This window comes from Salvelinus sp. IW2-2015, unplaced genomic scaffold (genome assembly GCF_002910315.2).
Source record: "Salvelinus sp. IW2-2015 unplaced genomic scaffold, ASM291031v2 Un_scaffold1976, whole genome shotgun sequence".
NCBI lineage: Eukaryota > Metazoa > Chordata > Actinopteri > Salmoniformes > Salmonidae > Salvelinus > Salvelinus sp. IW2-2015.
The window spans coordinates 229,147-243,464 of NW_019943328.1; positions in this window are offsets into that span (position 1 = coordinate 229,147).

Below are 14,318 nucleotides of genomic sequence, written 5' to 3' on the forward strand. Positions count from 1 at the left end.
GGGGAGAAGAAAAACGAAGTACGGAGAGAGGAGAAGAAGAGTAGGAGGGAGAGATGTGGAGGAGAGAATAAGAAGGAGGGAGGGAAGAAGAAGTAGGTGGCGGGAGAAGAAGAAGAGTAGGAGGGAGAAAAGAGTAGTGAGAGAGAGAAGTAGGAGGTGGCCGTAGAGAAGAAGAGTAGGAGGGAGGAAGAAGTGGGAAGGAGAAGAAGCGTACGGAAGGGTAGGGAGAAGGTAGGAGGGAGAAGAGTAGGGGAGGGAGGGAAGAAGAGTAGGAAGGAGGGAAGAAGGGTAAGAGGGAGAAGAGTAGGAGGGAGGGAAGAAGGGTAAGAGGGAGAAGAGTAGGAGGGAGGGAAGAAGGGTAAGAGGGAGAGAAGAAGGGTAGGAGGGAGGGAAGAAGAGGAGGCAGGAAACGTAGAGAAAGTTTGGAAAACACATGGTGAAGAGGGAAATGGCTGTGTACCGGTACATAGTGCAGATGAACGCACACTGTTTGACGTAGGACAATGGGTTCTGATGAGAACACAGGATTTATTACAGTAATTAAACCGCAGAGAGGCCTTGATGATGGTTATTAAGGTAAATACGTCACTCAGACCCAGGCCACATCTTGGTTCTGATGAGGACACAGTAGGGTTGTGAATGTCTGGGAAGAACAGAGAGTCTGAGTCAATAAGGTGCCCGTTAATGGACCGGGGGAAAACAGTGGTTGCTAAGGTGACTGTTAATAGAGCTCTGTATAAACTAATCAATGAGCCGGGAGGAGTTCCTGTCTCGCAGTAGATTAGATCACACTAATACAGTATGCGAATGTCTCTGTTCCTATGGAATGGTCCTCTCAGTGGCAGACCGGAGGAGGATGGATGTGTCAAGGTTTTTCCTTGCCCTATGTTTGCTCTTTTGGGTGTTTAAGTCTCAGACACACATTACATTCATGGATTTATTATAATAATAGACTGTGACAGATTGAGATGAATAACTAACTGGTTTCATCCATGTACTTACTTCAGTATCCCAGTCAGAGCCTCCAGTACATCTCCTTCCAGCTGTCCCTCCAGATCCTCCATCACCTTCTGGACCACACTGTTACAGCTCTGGTGCTCCTCCCTGATGACATAATACACAACATAATGACATAATACACAGTTACAGCTCTGGTGCTCCTCCCTGATGACATAATACACAACATAATGACATAATACACCGTTACAGCTCTGGTGCTCCTCCCTGATGACATAATNTTACAGCTCTGGTGCTCCTCCCTGATGACATAATACACAACATAATGACATAATATATCACATAATGACATAATACACCGTCACAGCTCTGGTGCTCCTCCCTGATGACATAATACACAACATAATGACATAATACATTGTTACAGCTCTGGTGCTCCTCCCTGATGACATAATACACAACATAATGACATAATACACTCTATAATGACATAWTACACCATCACAGTTCTGGTGCTCCTCCCTAATGGCATAATACACAACACAATTACATAATACACCACATACTGACACGTTACACAACATAATGACATAACACACCATCAAAGCTCTGATGCTCCTCCCTGATTACATAATACACGACATAATGACATAATACACAGCATAATGACATAATACACTGTCACAGCTCTGCTGCTCTTCCCTGATGGCATTGCACACTGTATTCTCACTCACCTTATCGTTCAATCATGATTCTGTCCTCGTTTGTTAAATGTGTAGAAATCTAAATGAACCACACTCCAAAGTACTCATTTAGCAGATTATGGTTATTTTGTAGGTTTTACTTGCAATGATATGTGGTTGTTTTAACCTAACTTATTTCAATACACTGCCAGTAAGATAATAGCGTCTGCTGACTAAAATATAATGACATGTAAAATGCAAAGGATAGTCACCAACCTGATGCCCACTATGTTTTCCTCGATGACGTCCTCATAGCGCTGCTCCTCCCCCAGCTCTGCTCCTATGAACTGGACTATGTTCTCCACCACCGCCTGGTTCCCATGCTGCATAGCCTTCAGGTAGGCCAACTCTTCTCTCTGGGCCTTGAGGCGCCTGGCGGAAGCCTGACTGGTGCTGAAGCGATCAATTGATTAATTGATTGATTGATTGATTGATTGACATGTTATTATCCTACAAGAGGAAATTATTTTCTCACACATTACATAGCGTACAAAAATCACGTAGTGACACAACAGGAAACACAACAGTAAACAACAGACGTTGAGATTTAAATAGTAGCACACCTGAAGTGGACAGAGCACTCATCTGGCTCCGGCTTGTAGTGGAACACTGGCTTAGGTGGAAGTATTTTTACCCAGGATCCTCTTGTCTCTGTTTCGGACCCCGCAGGGTAATCTCCTGGCTCCTGGGAGGAGGACGTGTTCTTGTTGGTGCTGAGGGTCGTCATGGAGACATCGAAGCCCGAGCCCCAGTCGCCACTGTCACCACTCTGGCCAAGGCATGGGTTTGTTATCGTGGAAACCCATAGCAAGGTTACCAGTAGCCAGCACCACCAACGCCCCATGGCAACCCTGGAGTTAGAGAGGAGGATGAGAGTGGAGTGAGTGGCCAGTAGGGGGCCCCCAAGGGCCCCCCAAAAACCAAAAAAACCCGAACGCCCCATGGCAACCCTGGAGTTAGAGAGGAGATGAGAGTGGAGTGAGTGGCCAGTAGCCAGCACCAACCAACGCCCCATTGCAACCCTGAGTTAGAGAGGAGGATGAGAGTGGAGTGAGTGGGCCAGTAGCCAGCACCACCAACGCCCCATGCAACCCTGGGAGTTAGAGAGGAGTGATGAGAAGTGGAGTGAGTGGCCAGTAGCCAGCACACCAACGCGCCCCATGGCAACCCTGGGAGTAAAATCTGAAATACCTATATGTTTCAAGTAGACCACCATAGTCCCTGTTACCCAAGAAACGCCAAAGTAACCTGTCTAAATGACTATCCCCAATAGCACTCACATCTGTAGCCAAGAAATGCTTTGAAAGGCTGGTCATGTCTCACATCAACACCAATCCATTAGGCTGAGGGGATTACATAAGGCTGAGGGATTTCCATGAGCTGAGGAGATTCCATGAGGCTGAGGATTCATAAGGCTGAGGGGATATGAGGCTCCGATAGGCTGAGGGGATTCCATAAGGCTGAGGGGATTCCATGAGGCTGAGGGGATTCCATAAGGCTTGAGGGGATTCCATAGGCTGAGGGATTCCATAGGCTGCAGATTCCATAAGGCTGAGGGGATTCCATAAGGCTGAGGGGATTCCATAAGGAGCTGAGGGGATTCAGTAAGGCTGAAGGGATTCCACAAGGCTGAGGGGATTCCATAAGGCTGAGGGGATTCCATAAGGCTGAGGGATGTCCATGAGGCTGAGGGGATTCCATAGGCTGAGGGGATTCCATAAGCTGAGGGGATTACATAAGGCTGAGGGGATTTCCATGAGCTGAGGGGATTCCATAAGGCTGAGGGGATCCATTTCAACAGTAGTGTCTGCACAGAGAGCTGTGCCTAACAACAGGATCATCTGAAATGGCACCCTACTCCCTATATAGTGCACTGGCTCTGGTCAAAAGTAGTGCACTGTATAGGGAACAGTGTATCATTTTGGACACATTCCTTGGTCACTTCCAACCAACTAACCTTCATATTTTGCCACACAGCACCTGGAACGTCTCTGTAACGCCATACACAGCAGAGGAACAAGAGGGGGGGTGGGGGGGTCGGAGGAGAGAGAGGTTGTGAGGTCTGGGTCTGCGCACCAACCAAGAATTCAGTAAATGGACTAACACCAAATTGAGACTCTGCATGCAGAATTCTGCAAAAATATCCTTCTGTGCAAATAATGCATGCAAGAGCAGAATTTAGCAGATACCCGCTAATTATCAAAATCCAGAAAAGAGCAGTTAAATTCTACACCACCCTAAAAGGAAGCGATCCCCAAACCTTCTATAACACCATAACAAAGCCATCACCTACAGAGAAATTAACCTGGAGAAGCTAAGCCAGCTGGTCCTGTGGCTCTGTTCACAAACACAAACACAGACCCCACCAGACCCCAGGACAGAAACACAGTAGACCCAACCGAAATCACACGTAAACAAAAAGATAATTACTTGATTTATTCTTTGGAAACCTTTGTAAGTTAATATTTACTGCTACATTTTTTTTTTGTTTTTCACTTTTGTTTAATTTATCTATTTTCACTTGCTTTTGGCAATGTTAAACATGCATTCCCATGTCAATAAAGCCCTTATATGAGGAAAGGAGAGAGAGAGAGATACAGAGAGAGAGAGAGGAGAGAGGAGAGCCAGGAGAGAGAGTAGAAGATACAGAGAGAGAGAGAGAGAGAGAGAAGAGAGCAGACAGAGAACAGAGACAGAGAAAACTCAGGACATTTTCTGCTTCATAGCACATCTGGTGTTTGGTGGTAACACGCTCAGTTTACTTTACGCGGTACGGGAAACAAGTTGATTCTTTATTTCTGCAATAGAATAGCTGAAGTTAAACCTTGCATATAACCTACAGTATGAAAATGTCTTTCTCTTTCCTCCCAAAACCAGGTTTAAAGGCCTCAGTCCTAATTGGCTGTGAAGTCTTATGTCCTATTGGCTGCGAGGTTCTTTATGTCCTATTTGGCTGCTAGGTCTTTTTATCCTATTGGCTGTGAACTCTTTATGTCCTATTGCTGCAAGGTCTTTAGTCCTATTGGCTGCTGGTCTTTGTCCTATGGCTGCGAGGCTCTTTATGTTCTATTGGCTGTGAGTCTTTCTATGTCCTAATTGGCTGTGATGTCTTTTATGTCCTATTGGCTTGATGTCTTTATTGTCCTATTGGCTGCGAGGTCTTTATGACCTATTTGGCTGTGATGTCTTTATGTTCCTATTGGCTGCGAGGTCTTGTATTCCTATTGGCTCGAGGTTTTTAGGTCATTTTGGCTGTGAGGTCTTTATGTCATTTTGGCCTGCGAGGTCTTTATGTCCTATGGCTGTGAGGCCTTTATGTCCTATTGGCTGCGAGGTTCTTATGTCTATTGGCTGCGGTTGTCTTTAGTCCTATTTTGGATGCGAGTCTTTATGTTCCTATTGGCTGCGAGGTCTGTATGTCCTATTGCGCTCGAGGTACTATGTCCTATTGGCTGCGAGGTTTTTATGTCATATTGGGCTGCGGAAGCAGGCGTTTGACAGTAACCCCCTAGGCGCCACTCGGCATCCACCTGAGTGAGCCTGAACGTGCCGGCTGAGGCTCGGGCGCTGGACAAGCCGGCCTGAGGCGTTAGAAGGCCCGACGAGCCGCTGAGGCGGAAGGCCGACGAGCCGGCTGGAGCGTGGGCCTGACGAGCGCCGGCTTGAGGCGTGGGAGCCTGATGAGCCGGCTGAGGCGTGGGAGCCTGACGAGCCGGCTGAGGGGGAGCCTGACGAGTCGGCTGAGGCGTGGGAGCCTGACGAGTCGGCCTGAGGCGTGGGAGCCTTTACGAGTCGGTCTGAGGCGTGGGAGCCTGACGGGCCAGTTGAGGCAGACATGGGGTGGAGCCTGCCGTTCCAACCGATGCGAGAAACCTCTCGAGCCAGCTACGGTGTGGAAGCCCGATGAGGCCAGCTACGGTGTAAGGCCCGATGAGCCAGCTACGACGTAGGAGACCTGATGAGCCAGCTACGGCGTAGGAGCCTGATGAGCCAGCTAGGCGTAGGAGCCTGATGAGCCAGCTACGCGTGGAAGCCTGATGAGCAGCTACGGCGTGGAAGCCTGATGAGTCAGCTACTGTGTGGAAGCCTGATGAGCCGGCTGAGGCGTGGGAGCCTGACGAGCCGGCTGAGGCGTGGGAGCCTGACGAGCCGGCTGAGGCGTGGAGCCTGACGAGTCGGCTGAGCGTGGAGCCTGACGGGCCAGTTGAGGCATGACATGGGGGTGGGAGCCTGCCGTTCCAACCGATGCAAGGAAACCTCTCGAGCCAGCTACGGTGTGGAAGCCCGATGAGCCAGCTACGGTGTAAGAGCCCGATGACCAGCTACGGCGTAGGAGCCTGATGAGCCAGCTACGGCGTAGGAGCCTGATGAGCCAGCTGAGGCGTAGGAGCCTGATGAGCCAGCTACGGCGTGGAAGCCTGATGAGTCAGCGTACGGCGTGGAAGCCTGATGAGTCAGCTACGGTGTGGAAGCCTGATGAGTAAGCTACGATGTGGAGCCTGATGAGCAGCTACGGCGTAGAAGCTGATGAGCCAGCGTACAGCTGGAAGCCTGATGAGCCAGCTACAGCGTGGAAGCCTGATGAGTCAGCTACGGCGTGGAAGCCTGATGAGCCAGCTACGGCGTGGAAGCCTGAAGAGCCAGCTACAGTGTGGAAGCCTGATGAGTCAGCTACAGCGTGGAAGCCTGATGAGTCAGCTACAGCGTGGAAGCCTGATGAGTCAGCTACAGCGTGAAGCCTGATGAGTCAGCTACGCGTGGAAGCCTGATGAGCCAGCTACGTGTGGAAGCCTGATGAGTCAGCTACGGCGTAGAGCCTGATGATAGCCAGCTACGGCGTGGAAGCCTGATGAGTCCAGCTACAGCGTGGAAGCCTGATGAGTCAGCTACGGCGTGGAAGCCTGATGAGTCAGCTATGGCGTGGAAGCCTGAAGAGCCAGCTACGGCGTGGAAGCCTGATGAGCCAGCTACGGCGTGGAAGCCTGATGAGTCAGCTACGGTTGGAAGCCTGATGAGTCAGCTACGGCGTAGAACCTGATGAGCCAGCTACGGCGTGGAAGCCTGATGAGTCAGCTACGGCGTGGAGGCCTGAAGAGCCAGCTACGGCGTGGAGGCCTGATGAGCCAGCTACGGCGTGGAAGCCTGATGAGCCAGCTACGGCGTGGAAGCCTGATGAGCCAGCTACGGCGTGGAAGCCTGAAGAGCCAGCTACGGTGTGGAAGCCTGATGAGTCAGCTACGCGTGGAAGCCTGATGAGCCAGCTACGGCGTGGAGGCCTGATGAGCCACTACGGTGTGGAAGCCAGATGAGTCAGCTACGGCGTGGAAGCCCGATGAGCCAGCTACGTGTGTAAGCCTGAAGAGCCAGCTACGACGTGGAAGCTGATGAGCCAGCTACGTCGTGAAGCCTGATGAGCCAGCTACGGCGTGGAAAGCTGATGAGCCAGCTACGGTGTGGAAGCCTGATGAGTAAGCTACGATGTGGAAGCCTGATGAGCCAGCTACGGCGTAGAAGCCTGATGAGCCAGCTACACGTGGGAAGCCTGATGAGCCAGCTACGGCGTGGAAGCCTGATGAGTCAGCTACGGCGTGGAAGCCTGACGAGGTGCTGAGGCGTGGGAGCCTGACGGGCCGGCTGAGGCGTGGAGCCTGACGAGTCGGCTGAGGCGTGGGAGCCTGACGGGCCAGTTGAGCATGACATGGGGTGGGAGCCTGCCGTTCCAACCGATGCAAGGAAACCTCTCGAGCCAGCTACGGTGTGAAGCCGATGAGCCAGCTACGTGTAAGAGCCCGATAGCCAGCTACGGCGTAGGAGCCTGATGAGCCAGCTACGGCGTAGGAGCCTATGAGCCAGCTGAGGCGTAGGAGCCTGATGACGCACTACGGCGTGAAGCCTGATGAGTCAGCTACGGCGTGGAAGCCTGATGAGTCAAGCTACGTTGGAAGCCTGATGAGTAAGCTAGCGATGTGGAAGCCTGATGAGCCAGCTACGGCGTAGAAGCCTGATGAGCCAGCTACGGCGTGGAAGCCTGAAGAGCCCAGCTACAGTGTGGAAGCCTGATGAGTCAGCTACAGCGTGGAGCCTGATGAGTCAAGCTACAGCGTGGAAGCCTGATAGTCAGCTACAAGCGTGGAAGCCTGATAGAGTCAGCTACGGCGTGGAAGCCTGATGAGCCAGCTACGGTGTGGAAGCCTCCATGATGATCACTACGGCGTAGAGCCTGATGAGCCAGCTACGGTGGAAGCCTGATGAGTCAGCTACAGCGTGGAAGCCTGATGAGTCAGCGTACGGCGTGAAGCCTGATGAGTCAGCTATGGCGTGGAAGCCTGAAGAGCCAGCTACGGCGTGGAAGCCTGATGAGCCAGCTACGGCGTGGAAGCCTGAGTGAAGTCCAGCTACGGTGTGGAAGCCTGATGAGTCAGCTACGGCGTAGAAGCCTGATGAGCCAGCTACGGCGTGGAGCCTGATGAGCCATCTACGGCGTGGAAGCCTGATGAGCCAGCTACGGCGTGGAAGCCTGATGAGCCAGCTACGGCGTGGAAGCCTGAAGAGCCAGCTACGGTGTGGAAGCCTGATGAGTCAGCTACGGCGTGGAAGCCTGATGAGCCAGCTACGGCGTGGAGGCCTGATGAGCCAGCTACGGTGTGGAAGCCAGATGAGTCAGCTACGGCGTGGAAGCCCGATGAGCCAGCTACGGTGTGTAAGCCTGAAGAGCCAGCTACGACGTGGAAGCTGATGAGCCAGCTACGTCGTGGAAGCCTGATGAGCCAGCTACGACGTGGAAGCTGATGAGCCAGCTACGTCGTGGAAGCCCGATGAGCCAGCTACGTCGTGGAAGCTGATGAGCCAGCTACGGCGTGGAAGCCCGATGAGCCAGCTACGTCGTGGAAGCTGATGAGCCAGCTACGTCGTGGAAGCTGATCTAGCTGGAGCAGGCGTGACAGAAAAGGTGATCTTATACAATGTTGCATGGGGTAGAAATGGCCTACAGCACTGTGCCACGTTTTGTACAGTAGCCTACTGCTTTACAACACCCTTGTTTCTGAGGATTTGTCCTACCTATCGACGTATGTACTTTATAAGGATAATGAAACTGTAAGACTGACACGTTTCTCAACATGCTCACAACCTGGCATTGGATACCATTTTATTTTTAAATGTGCATGTCAAGTTATAGTCAGATATTGTATGAAAAATGATATTTACTATCTAATATTTTTTTTCTTTCTCAGCACTAAAATAATAACTGTTTGGAAATAATAACCGTTTTTTTTGCTATTGGAATACACAGTAGTTAAAATGACTAACTGGTGAGCCATTATCTAATGCACTGGGGACTAAACTAAATGTGCTCATGGTATTTCATGGAAAACTCTAGAGTGTAAGATATGTGTGAAACSCATATTAATTTATAATTAAAGGTTCTGAATGTAAGATAGGGGGCATTACAAATGTTATTGAGATTTCTTTACTTTGAGTTTTTAAAATATACCATTTAATATCACACAATAATACACACACACATATACACACACACACCACACACTCACATCACACACATCCACCACACACACACACACACAACACTACAACACAACAAACACACACACACACACACCACACTCAATCACACACACACAGCATACACATACATACACAATATACACATACACTACACACTACACACACACACACACACACACACACACACACAACACCACACACATCACACACAACACACACACACACACCACCACACCACACACACCACTCTTCTTAAACCCTCTCCATCTATCAGTGTCTTCTCCCCCTGTTGCCCTGTTGTAGTATACGTTTATAGTGTGCATGGTTATGTCCTGCTACATAACCTTCTTCACTATACCCTACTGGAACGCTACTGGTGAAATCAGGTTGTCAACCAGGAAACTTTCCAAAGGCGGCCCAGTATTGCCAGAGAATCAGACACCAACTATAACACACGCTTACGCCACACTCATCGCCATCATACAACCACTGCCAGACCACACGACTTAGTGTCCAGGACGCCAGGGTCTTCCGCTACGCCCACTATGCCGTACGTTTTACGTCAGTTCGTTACCACACTCTATGTAAAAAAGGTTCCAAAAAGGTAATTATTTGGGCTTTCCCCAATAGGATAACTCTTTTTCCGTTTCCATTTGTTTAAGTAGAAATCCCTTTTGGTCTCTTAGAGGAACCCTTTTTGGTTCCATGCTTGAACCTCTGTGGAGTGTTCTACAACAGAACCAAAAGGGTTCTAACCTGGAATCAAAAAGGGTTCTTCAAAGGTGCTCCTATGGGGACACCGAATAACCTTAAGTTTCTAAATAGCACCTTTTATTCAGACACACACACCACCTTTGTGGTGTGTTGTGTGTGTGTGTGTGTGTGTGTGTGTGTGTGTGTGTGTGTTGTGTGTGTGTGTGTGTGGTGTGTGTTGTGTGTGGTGTGTGTGTGTGTGTGTGTGTGTGCGCGCGCGCGCGTCCATGATTGTGTGATTGACGTATGCGGAGTGAGGAATATGTCTGATGTTATCTCTAGCCCATTGGACTGATACAGTTATATTGAGGGTGCTTGTTTATGCATGTAATGATGAGAATGTATTTCACAGATTGTTCGTGCTTAACCAATTAAAATCTCTAGGGAAAATAAATTGGTTCAGTTTACCTTTCGGAAAATGATCTAATTTCAATAGTTTTATGTTTTTCAAAAAAAATGTAATTGCTACATTTGGGAAATTGCTTTTTAAATGTATTTATATGGCCCTTTTCATTTACATATCAAGACATGTTGGGGTATTGAGAACAGATAAGTAATATTGTGTTTAACAGGGCTTGAACTTAGACTGTGTACGGGTCTCCTATCCCACCAGCCAGGTCGCACCAGTTCCAATGCCAAATCCAATGTCGGTCCAAATCCCCAGCACAGGAATCACCTTGAAAACTGGCCACCAGAGTCAACGATGAACACTATTATTATTACCATAAAGTAGTGACTCAAGTCATTTTCACCATTTCGTTTGAGATCTTGTTAATCCCACAACAACACAAAACAAGAGTTCACTTGGAATACAGTACTGTTGAGAGCAAAACTAATTCAAACCATTATTCTGACCTTTTATTTTAACAGCATGTGACTACTCTCCAAAAACCAAACATCAGTCCTCAGATTCGAACAACTGAATGCCAAATGACAGCATCCGACCCATTTAGGACTGGAGTCATATTAAATGTGATTTTATTGTGTCTGTCTGTCTTCGATTGCAGTTTACAAGAGCAAAGGGTAATGCTCATAGCTCAAGTCTCTGTGTTACTGTAAGATAGCAGGGAGATCGTTAAAGATAGACTGCAATATTTGACGTTTTTTCATAAAATGTCGGATTTTGAACGGAGACCGTGAGATCCTGTTGAAGCCGAGGACCACTGCTTGTCTGTTTCTTAAATGTTGAGTGTTAACTCTACACAGTGAAGCACAGTCTCTCTGAGTTGAGGCACGCCAACTAGCCTCCCAGAGGACCATACCAACTAGCCTCCCAGAGACCATGCAGCTAGCCTCCAGAGGACATACCAACTTAGGTCTCCCAGAGGACCATACGCAACTAGCCTCCCCAGAGGCGACCCATGCCAGCTAGCCTCCCAGAGGACCATACCAACTGCCTCCCAGAGTGACCATACCAAGCCCCGGAATAGCAACTAGCCTCAGAGGACCATACTCAAGCTAGCCTCCCCAGAGGACCATACCACAATGGCCTTCCGAGTAGGACCATACCAAACTAGCCTCCCAGAGGACCATAACCAACTAGCCTCCCGAGGACATACACTAGCCTCCAGAGGACATACAACTAGTCCCCCAGAGGACGCATAAGCCAAGCTCAGCCCTCCCAGAGGACCATACCAACTAGTCTCACTACTAGAGGACCATACCAACTAGCCTCCCAGAGGACCATACCAACTAGCCCTCCCGGAGAGGACCATACCAACTGGCCTCCCAGAGGAACCATACCAACTAGCCTCCCAGAGGACCATACTAACTAGCCTCCCAGAGGACCATACCAACTAGCCTCCCAGAGGACCATGCAGCTAGCCTCCAGAGGACCATACCAACTAGCCTCCCAGAGGACCATACCAATAGCTCCCAGAGGCCATACCAACTAGCCTCCAGAGGACATACCAACTGGCCTCCCAGAGGACCATACCACTAGCCTCACAGAGGACCATACCAACTAGCTCCCAGAGGACCATACCAAACTGGCCTCCCAGAGGACTACCAACTAGCCTCCTAGAGGACCATACAACTAGTCTCCCAGAGACCCATACCAACTAGCCTCCCAGAGGACGGCAATAACCAACCTAGCCTCCCAGAGGACCATACCAACTAGCCTCCCAGAGGACAATACCAACTAGTCTCCCAGAGGACCCTACCAACAGCCTCCCAGAGGACCATACCAACTAGCATCCCAGAGGACATACCAACTGCTCCAGAGGATCAATCAGCCTCCCAGAGGACCATACCAACTATCCCCAGATGACCATAACAACTGGCCTCCAGAGGACCATTACCAACTAGCCTCCAGAGGACACATGCAACAGCCCTCCAGAGGACCAACCAACTAGCCTCTCCAGAGGACCATACCACTACCTCCCAGAGGACCCTAACGCAACTAGCCTCCTAGACGACACATACAACTAGTCCTCCCAGAGCCCATACCAACTAGCCTCCCATAGCAGAGGACCATCCAACTAGCCTCCCAGAGGACCATGCCAGCTAGCCTCTTAGAGAGACCATACCCAACTAGCCTCCAGAGGACCATACCACTAGCCTCCCAGAGAACCATACCGAACCTCCCATTGACCTCCAAGCTACCAGACGACTAGTCCAAGACCTAAGCTCTCCCAGAGGACCATGCAGCTAGCCTCTATGAGATAGAACGAGCTCCCACCATACGAACTAGCCCCGCAGAGACCATACCAACTCGTCTCCTCCAATGACATACCAACTGGCCTCCCCAGAGGGAGCATACAAATAGCCTCCAGAGACTCATGCCAACGCCTCCAGAAGACCATACCAACTAAGCCTCCCAGAGGACCATAACCAACTAGCCTCCCGAGGACCCTACCAACGTAGCCTTCCTAGAGGACATACCAACTAGCCCCCCGAGACCATACCAAACTTACAGTCTCCCAGAGGACCATACCAACTAGCCTCCCAAGACCATATCATAGCCTCCCAGAGGCCATACCAACCTAGCCTCCCAGAGGACATAACCAACTAGCCCTCTCCCAGAGACCATGCCAATCTAGCCTCCCCAGAGGACCATACCAACTTGCTCGCAGAGGACCATACAACTAGTCTCCCAGAAGACCATACCAACTAGTCTCCCAGAGGACATCCCAACCATAGCCTCGCCAGAGGACCCTACAAACTAGCCTCCTAGATGACATACTAACTGCTCCCAGGAATGACCATACAACTAGTCTCCCAGAGGACCATACCAACCAGCCCTCCAGAGGACCATATCAATCTAGCCCTCCAGAGGACCATGACCCACTTAGCCTCCTGGGCAGAGGACCATACCACTAGCCTCCAGAGGACCATGCCAATCTAGCCCTCCAGAGGACGCATACCCAAACTTGCCTCCCAGAGGACAATACCAACTAGTCTCCCAGAAGACCATACCAACTGTCTCCCAGAGGACCATACAACTTGGCCTCCCAGAGGACCATACCACTAGTCTCCAGAGGACCATACCAACTAGCCTCCCAGAGGACGCATCACAATTAACCTCCAGAGACCATACGCAACAGCCTCCCAGAGGACCATACAACTAGCCTCCCGAGGACATACACTAGCCTCCCAGAGGACCATAACCAGTAGCTCCCAGAGGACCATACAACTAGCCTCCCAGCGGACATACCAACTAGCCTCCCAGAGGACATACCAACTAGCCTCCCAGATGACCATACCAACGTAGCCTCCAGAGACATACGAACTAGCCCTCCCGCAGCCGGACCATACCAACTAGCTCCCAGAAGGACATAAACCAACTAGTCTCCAGAGGACCATACCAACTAGCCTCCCAAGAAGACATACCAACTAAGGTCTCCCAGAGGACCATGACCAAACTAGCCTCCCAAGAGGACCATACCAACTAGCCTCCCAAGAGGACCAATACCAACTAGTATCCCGAGGACCATACAACTGGCCTCCCAGAGGCCATAACTGGCCTCCAGAGGACCCTACCAACTAGTCTCCCAGAGGACCATACTAACTGCTCCCAGAGGACCATACCAAACTAGCCTCCCAGAGGACCAAATCCAACTAGCCTCTGCAGAGGACCATACCAACTAGCTCCCAGAGGACCATACAACTAGCCTCCCAGAGGCATACCAGCCCCAAGGACATCCAACTAGCCTCCCAGAGACCATACCAGCCCCCAAAGGACCACTTGTTACTTATGTCTCTCTTCTCAAGTTGCGAGATGACACCTTTGTTGTTTTCCATATCCTGGTTTTGGCCCTTTATTTGACATCAGTGTGTTAAGACAGAGCCAAAGACCCTCAACTCATGCGCTCACCAATTTCGTCACTTCACATATGCCCA